The following is a 6,740-nucleotide window of genomic DNA, read 5'->3' on the forward strand; positions in this document are numbered from 1 at the left end:
GGTTTTAGGTTGAATATTAGAGTTTTGCAAGTTGGAGGGATGAAGACTCAATTTTGATTTTTATAAGAGTTTTGGCTTGAGTTTGTGTTGGGTTTTGCTGTTGAATCAATAGTATAATCTTTGTGATAACTAGTTTGGAATGTTGGCTTGATTCTAGGGATAATTGGACTAGTTTTTTAGGTGAAAATGGTGAGTTTTTCTGGACTCGAGGGGTCGGGTCGCGGCGCTGTTCTTGCTGAGCCACGGCCCCATAGAACTTGGGGTGCCTGGAAATGAAGGCGCGCCGCAACGCCCTCCACGAAGGGTCGCGGCGCGTGTGGGATATTTTGAGGCAAGACCTCGGGTTGATCTAGGGTCCGCGGCATGAGTCCCTAGGGCCGCGACGCTTAAGGTACTTTTGGGTTTTTAAGAGGTTTTAGGCCTGGGAATTCACTAATTAAGGGTCGGGATGGATTTTATCACCCGAATTTATGGATTAGAGCTTGATGGGTGGATATTGTTAATGCGTTGTGATTAGGGCTTCGGCGAGGCTCGTACTAAGGAACTGCGCTCGGGATGTCAGTGCTTAGAAAGCTCAGGACACAGGTAAGAAAACAAATGTTTCCATAGAGCTTGTGTTGCAGGGCTCGGCCCAATATGACTATGTTGTGGGGCATGGCCTTTGATTGAATTTATAATTGTTTAGATTTCTACTTAGCTTTATCATATGTGTATGTAAATGATGGAACGGCGAAGGCCAGGAGTGGCGAAGGCTGGGAACGGTGAAGGCCGAGAATGACAAGGGGTCGGGGGCAGTGTTTAGCACGCTAAGTGTGAGTTGCCAGGGCGAGACCCCAAGGGATACCTTGGATATCCTTACGGTATAGATCGCGAACCCAACGCCTGGTAAAGCGCCTAGGACAGCAAGTTCGTATATGTATAGCCTGATGATGGCATGTTTATATGTTAAGTGTTGTTATGCATATGTTATCTGCTTGTGAGGGTTTTCTTGCTGGGCTTCGGCTCACGGATGCTCTATGGTGCAGGTAAAGGCATGGGGAAAGTTGACCCTTGAGTAAGGTGAGCGTGATGAGCGGCGCGTACATGTCTGGTCTACCTGGCTGCCACGACCAGGGATGTTTTGGGGAGCTGATTGTACTAAACTTGAATTTTGTCGTTTAGTCGACTTTGGTTATATTTTGAGTTGTAAATATTTCTAAGCAATGTTTTTGGGATCCCAAATGTTAAACGCTTAATAATTTTTCAATGAAAGATTTATTTTCAAATTTATGACTCTGATTATGATTTAATTACACTTTTGTCCTAAAACCTAGATTAGCGAGTGAGTTGCACATTTTAAACTCACTTAGTAACGACTCTAAGGCAGTAGGGCGTTACAGAAACCCTTAGGGAGCACCACATCTAGGATGTGTTTGGTGTACGGTTCCTTTTCATCTTCCTCAGAATCATAACCTCCTCCCTCTTGTTTACGGACTAGACGATCTGTGACTTTCTTTAATGTGGCCAGCTGTTCCATGAACTTCCTGGCCATTATGTTGTCCAGGGGGACCCTTTCGTTCCTCCTGTCGTTGAGGTTATTTCTCAGATCTCCCCCTCAGGGGCAGATCTTCTCCTTGCGTGTCCGCTCCTTTCGAGCATTTAGACTCTTGTGTAGGTCTATCCGGGACGTGTCGTCCCCTGAACTAACGGCTTCCGGCTTGTCAGCACGCAGGCGCCCTCGGCGATCATTATTTACGGAGGCGCTGGGGTGGAAACATTACTCCCGTCCGGTCTGTCTAGGGACCGCCCGGGGCTTGGTACCCTGCGGGCACATCCCTTGCGGATTGATCGGATGATCCTGTCCTGGGACGGGACACATCTTCTCTTTCCTAAGGAGCGACCATGGGTTGGCCCCGGTTTTCAGGACGAGTTGAGTTTTCCTCTCGGGGTTTGCTTTTCCCACAGGGTCAGCCGCTTGGGCTTTCCCTTTTTCTTGAGCCGGGTTAAATGGGATGACTCTGGGATCTTGTCCCGAAGGAGGGATTGGCCTCATATTCTCGGGCACACCGGTCCTAACTAGTGGGGTCGATGGCCGTGTTCTTGGAGGAGGAACAGATGGAGGGTTGGTCACCAATCCTTTGGCAGCAATGAAGGCCTGTAGTGCCAAGAGGGATTCTTGCATCTGGCGTGTGGCTTCTTTTTGTCAACTATCCTGGCCTCTTGATCCAAGACTTGTTGTCTCAGTTTAACCACCTCTAGGTCCTCCTGGTCGGGATCCATTTCTTCTTCAAGGATCGCAGGATCCTCAGCTTCGTGATCATGGTATCCCCTTTCATTTTCCTTGTCTTCCTCATAGTAACCTTCCTCTTAATCTACCCCGCCTTCACAATTCTAGGACTCGTCTGGCTGGGGCATTTTATAGGGTGAATCCTCAGGTTGGCCTTGAGGGAGAGGTTGATTAGGCAATGGCTCCCTATTGCTTTGGTGAGCAGGATCAAACGTAGTATGTGTAACGACCCAAATTTGCTAATAAGGCTTAGGGCCTTGATTAGTGTGCCTGGAGGGCAATAAGTGAATTACTGCTTTAATATATGAATTTATGTGAATATGTGATAGAGATGCATGTTTAGTTGAATTAAATATGCATGTGGGCCCCGTTTGGATATTAGGGGTAGGCTTGAGATTTTAGCCCGTTGAGGGTATAAACGTGATAAATATGATATGTATGTGATATATCTGTGTAGCACGATTCAAGACAGTCCTAGGGAGCAGTTAGCCGGAGAGTCACAACGGGGTTGAGAATTCGACCCGGAGCGGGTCGAGGGGTATTCTGGGTATGGGATATTTTATGGGGTTATTGGGTTATAGAAATAAATATTTGGAGATATATTTGAGGTTAGAATGTCTAGGAGGGAATATTGAGGAAATTTACCATTTTGCCCTCGGGGACGCTTTGGTACCCCGAGCCTTGAGGCAACCTTAAGCTTAAGTTAAATAAAACAAAACATAAGAAACTTTCAGAATTTGTGGAAACTGACTTTTAGACACTTCTCTCTCCCTTTATTTTTCTCTAAGGCATAGCAAAGGAAAATGGTGGTGATGGAAGCTAATCTAACTAAGGAATTGAAGCTAGAGTTTGAGGGCTAGAAGCTTGGAGGCTTAGGAGATCAGCTCAGAGACTTAATTCATCAAGGGTAAGCTTTAAATTACAAGAATTTCTCTTGAAGTTTCTGCTGGTTTTCTTAGAATATGCATGTAGATGGGTAAAGGATTGATTTTGGGGTTTAATGAGGTTTTTGGCTTAATTTCTTGTTGGGTTTTGCTGTTGAATCTATGGTATAACCTTTGTGATGATTAGTTAGGATTGTTGGCTTGATTTTAGGGATAATTGGATTGATTTTTTTAGGTGAAACTGGTTTTTCTTTCTGGGCACGAAGGGTTGGGACACGGCTCTATTCTTGAGTGTTGAGGCCCTACGAAGCTGAGGAGCCAGGGAGGCTCTGGCTCTAGGGAGCGTCGCAGCGCCAAAGGGCAAGGTCGCGGCTCAAATGGGTGTCATAGAGGTTTTAGCCTCTGTTTTGGGGGCGGGCCGCGGCGCCAGTTCTTAGGGCCGCGACTCATAAGGGAAATTTTGGCTAAATGGAGGTTTTAAGCGCGAGAACCGAACCTAGGGTGCTCGGGATCGATTCCACCACCGTGTTTGGTGGAATTTGATGTCCCAGAAGCTAGAATTATATATGGAAACCATTACTCGAATATTAATGGAATCCTTTATTATGCGTTGTGACTAGGTTTTCTTCTAGGCTCGGGATAGAGGACTGTGCTCGTGATCTCGGTGCTTGGGAAGCTCGGGATACAGGTAAGAAACCACTGTTCCCATAGAGCTTGTGTGCAGGGCTGAGCCCTATGTGAATGTGTTGCAGGGCATAGCCCTTTGATTGAATTTGTTTAAATTTAGTATTTGCTTTATTATGCTATGATTGCATATGTGTAAATGTTCGGCAAGAGCCGGGATCAGTGCAGGCCGAGGTCGGCAAGGCCGGGAACGGCGTTAGGCACGTGGAGTGTAAGGCCGAGTGCGGCAAGGGCCCGGGAGCAGCGTTGAGCACGTGGAGTGCGAGTTACCAGGGCGAGACCCTAAAGGATACCTGGGATATCCTCACGGTGTGGACCACGAACCCAAGGCCTGGTAAAGCGCCTGGGACGGCTTGGCTGTATTTGTTTAGCCTTTTGATGGCTTGTTTATATGCTAAGTGTTGGTTGTGCATACATTGTCTGCTTGTAAGGGTTTTCTTGCTGGGCTTCGGCTCACGGGTGCTCTGTGGTGCAGGTAAGGGCAAAGGGAAAATCGACCAACCATGAGTACGGAGAGCGTGAGGCGGCGCTTACATGTTTGGCCTGCCTGGCTGCCACAGCTAGTGATTTTGAGAGATAATTGTCTTAAAACCTAGATTTTGTCGTCTAGTCAACTTGGTTTGTACTTATATGTTGTAAATATTTATAAACAGTATTTTGGGATCCCAAGTGTCAAACACTTTATGATTTTTGGTAAATTGAATTATTTTCAAAGTTTATTTCTCTATTTATGATTTGATTACACTTTTGACTTAAAACCTCGATTAGCGAGTTAAATGCACGTTTAAAACTCACCTAGTAACGACTCTAAGGATGTAGGGCGTTACAGTATGTCTTGTGCTCACCATTGTTGCAGATACTCAATATATATTTTTTTGAAAACTTTCTTCAGCTCTCAATGAAAGCACCAAAATATTTACGGTAACTAGAATTATAAAAGATTTAAAGAGCTAAGAGAAATGATTCAAAGATGAACACACCAAGGATTTTATGTGGTTCGGGCATTAAAGAGCCTTAGTCCACGAGTCTCTTGTATTAGAGCTTAAGGAGCTTTAGTTATGGGGTTTTCTCTGAGTTTGAGCAGAGTGTATGCTTACAAGAGAAAAATCGAATCCTTTCTACAGTACATAACTGGCCCTATTTATCGGCAGTTGGGTGCACTGGATTTGGGCCGAATTAATCCGAGCCCAATACGGATGTAATTAGGATTTGCTCACTAACGGAGGCTTAATACAAAGGTATCTATCAGATAAAATACTCTAATCAGGGCCCATTGCGCCGGCTCGAGCGTAACCACGCTATACGACTGACAACAGTATGAAACTTCAGTTTGGTTCATGTGGGCTTCTAAGGAGATCCAGGGGACAGGATTCATCAGAGTAGTGGCAGCACTATTCTGAAATAACGGTGTACATTATGTATGTAACCTCTTCCGCAGGTTAGTTGAGGAGACAAAACTCCGTGTTTCTCGGGGTGATGTCAGTGTCGGGGACATTTTATCACGCCCAACCTGGTCGGGGTTCGTTTACTAACATCCCGATCCATTTACCAAGTCCCTGGTTCGTTTACCAGAGCTCGGGTTTGTCCACTATCGTCCCAGACCGTTCTTAGACTTGGAAAGGAAACATCGTCCTTACGCATCTCAGACGACACCTTAAAAGGGGTCCAGGAAGATGAAGTGTGCTAACTTCATGGTCTCGGCTTACATTCCGGGACAATGTTGGGCTTACTGATATTTGGGCCACCAGGACTTACTCCTTCCCCGTCTAGTGGGTTCAGTCTGGGCCTCGGGTCCCTTCAAGATAGCCCATGGACTTAGTGTACGTGGCCACTTGTGCGGTGAGGTAATGGGGATAACACTAATCATTTCCCATTAATATTAGGGTATTAATGTTTACTTAATACACAAAGGGTTGTGTTACAATAAAGGATATGACCCACGTGGATTTACAGGGTCCATTGCAGAAATCCACACACCAACTTTATGGGGAACATATCTGCATCCGTTAGGGTGCGACATACGTTTGCTTGTGTTAGGCAACATTTCGGGAAATGCCGATTGTCGAGTGTACGAATTCGACACCACTAATTGTGGATCATCAAAAGTTGTTAGACGATATTCTCGAGATCCACACATGAAGTAGATCGATACCCGGCGATACTCCTGGGCCCGAGGACCGGAATCCTTACTTGGAGAAAATCCAAGTTAGAAGGGCCCCTCGGGGTGTAACATTACTTGGAGACATCTTCGCCCCGAGGGAAGACCTCGGGTCATGAGCTCACGTAGCTATCCACACCTCGGAGGCCGGCTTGGAACCTTGTCTCAATGGGAGACACTCCCTCGCTTGAGAGAGGTCCTCAAGATGTAACCTCACCTGGAGGCACTCTCGTCTCGAACGAATTTGAAATACGCCAATGAACTCACATCCTAAGGACTCCATCACGTGTCGCTAATTACTCTGAATTGTCACGTGTCGGATGGTCAAAGCACGAACAACTGATTTTTATTTTGGAGGATCTTTATATTTTTCATTTTTATTTCTACATGTAGAGAAGGATATAAAGCTCCTTTAAATAAATTTGTCATTATTTTATTTCATTTTCTTATATATTATTTAAATGATATGTAAAAAAATATAGAGAAGTCGATATATGGTGTAATGTAAAATAAAGAAAGTGAGGTCTTAGTGATGTATTTTGAATGATAGAGTAAAGCAATGAACTCAAGGTTAGGAGAAGAGAAATGGACTTTTATTTAGAGTCTTTATTTCTTTTTTCTTTGGGTTTATACTTTTTTAGACTATGTGTTTTGCCTCATTACCTGTTTGGACCCTATATTTTAACAAATTATTTTTTAGACCCTGTGTTTTGTAAAATAGTTCAAATAGGCCCCTAAACCTGATTTT

The sequence above is a fragment of the Humulus lupulus genome, chromosome 8, assembly GCF_963169125.1.
Source record: "Humulus lupulus chromosome 8, drHumLupu1.1, whole genome shotgun sequence".
NCBI lineage: Eukaryota > Viridiplantae > Streptophyta > Magnoliopsida > Rosales > Cannabaceae > Humulus > Humulus lupulus.